Raw genomic sequence first — 2,328 nt, 5'->3', positions numbered from 1 at the left:
TATAAATCAGGGAAGCAGAACAGATATGAATTTTCAAGGTAGGCAACAATTCGATAACTGAGCAGAGGTTGTGAATGTTGCTATACTTTAAGATTATAGGGAGGAGTTCCTTCACTAAAAAGTTGGAAATTATGATCATTTAAATTATCTATTTATCTATCTATCTATCTTCTATCATCTATTTATTTTTTAAACTCAAAAGAATTTTTTTCCATTTAAAAAGTATTTAGAACACATAAAACAAGGCAACTTTCATTTTTTCTTCTCATCGTCTGGTGTGGGGCTTGTTGGTGGCTCCTCTGCTGCTGCACTGTTGCTCAGAGCCATCGTTACTATCACTGTCCCTTCCTCGGCCCTACTGTCCACCCCTGCCACCTGCTCTCCTCGGCCTCAGGAGTAGACATGCCTTCTTCACCGTGTACACCATTCTGTTGGCTTTCCATTGCTTCTTCAAGGTGTGTCGCCTCTGTCTCCATAAGGATGCTCTTGTCGTCTTTCTGCTCCCTAGCAGCTGGCTCTTCCTCAGGAACCATGCTGCTCTGACTTCAGCTTGCTCTGCAGCTTCTTACTCCCTCTCCTCTTGCCTTTTGCGAGCCTGTTCTGAAGCCTGTGCCACTTCAGCGGCAATCTTTTCCATATCCATCTCCCCTTTCAAACCGCACAGCCTCTTCAGGTGTTGTTAAAGGAATCTGTGCTTTCTAGGAACTTCCTCATCTTCTCCTGGGGTCGCTCCTCTATCTGGAGAAGTTCAGCTTCTAATCTTCGCTTGATGAACCATTAAGGACCGGATCTGCCGTTTGAGGGCCTGCATTATAGCTGTTGAGACAACACCACCCTCTCACTGAGCATTTCAATGATGAGGCGGTGGCTTCTCTGGAAGCAGGCGGTGGCTGTATGCTTCACTGAAGAGCCATCACCATGATCATCTGGATCTTCAGCAGGCCGAGTGCTCATGTAAGGTTCTCCTTTCTCCATGCAAGACTGTCTCTGTCGACTTTCTTCCTCTAAAGCAGCTTCTGCACGACTTTTTGCATTTATGGAAGCAAGGTATGTGGGGGGAATTAGGATAGGACTTCATAGATTCATTGTACTCTATCTTTTCTGCTTGGTATTTGTTTAAATATTCTTATTTTTCTTCATCAGTGAGATCTCGCCACAGCCATCAATAATCTTGCCAATCTCCCACAGCCTTAGGTCAGGGTTGGAAGCTTTTGCTTGGTCCCAGACCTTTCTACTGCACCTCATGTAGGCATCAGCAGCCTATCTGGTGGCTTTGGGGGGTTTTGGAATGTAATACCAGAGGATGCCATGACCTGGCTGTTAGTGCCCGGGTTCCCTTCCAGCTTGCAGCCGTGGTAGGACAGATGACTGTATGGATTGTATCCTACAAACCCTGATGTGCTGGGCATTTGTGTTGCAGGAGCTGGGGTGGAAGGTGGGGCATAAGATGGTCTTTTTGACATTTTGGAAGATTAAGTTCTCAGTTTCTTAAGAATGAATCTGAGACACCGCGGGCAGAAAAAGCGCCTGCATCTCTGGCCTCGTTTCTCTATTTAAATTATTTAAATTTTAAAATCGAAACATATGACTCCAACCAGAGATCGGGACAGTCATCATGTAAAAGTAAATGACTTGTGGGTCAGCAAGCCCTAACAATGACTTGATTAGATATGACTATATTTTGTTTTGTTTTGTTTTTTTCTGGAAAACATAAACATAATAAATAATTGAGTAATCCCTGGTTATTTTCTCAGTATCACAGAGGACTAAATGGTTTAAATCATAGGTAATATATAATTATATTTATATATATGACTTAATTAGTACCTAATTATTGTCACTTAAAAGATTATGATTTAAATTTTAATTTAAGTCCTCCAAAAATGTCTTAAGGTTATGGATACCTAAAGGTAAACTATAGTTCATCCAGCATTTAGGTTGAATCCATGTCTTCCATAAGACTTTTCATTTGATGTGACCTAACTTAAATTATCTAGTTTGTATACAATCATTATGATCATTCATTCATGTAATGAGGAATTATTGACTCTGAATGACAACAAACAAGATCCATACCTTCTGATCAAAATGAAAACAACACAATTCTTACATTCAAGAAATCCACATTATAGCCAAAGATAAATATATGTAAACATATTAATATAGCACATTATAATATATGTTCTTAGGGATACTGGTCATTGTTTTCAAAGAGTAGAGAAAATGAATAAGTATAAGAATTCAGGAACTACTTCCAGAAGATAAGATCCTTGTCTTTGACTTTAAAAGAGTATACCAGGCAGCTAAACTGGCAGAAAGACACGGTGA

General features: G+C 40.2%; 1 pseudogene; it reads right to left on the bottom strand.

Annotated features, from left to right (window-relative positions):
• Nucleotides 1-252: 252 nt before the first annotated feature.
• On the bottom strand, nucleotides 253-1,463 carry LOC119876704 (annotated as a pseudogene).
• Nucleotides 1,464-2,328: the final 865 nt, after the last annotated feature.

Source organism: Canis lupus, chromosome 10 (assembly GCF_011100685.1).
Source record: "Canis lupus familiaris isolate Mischka breed German Shepherd chromosome 10, alternate assembly UU_Cfam_GSD_1.0, whole genome shotgun sequence".
Lineage (NCBI taxonomy): Eukaryota > Metazoa > Chordata > Mammalia > Carnivora > Canidae > Canis > Canis lupus.
Note: the sequence above shows the minus strand (reverse complement) of the source record. Positions and strands in the feature narration are given on the sequence as shown.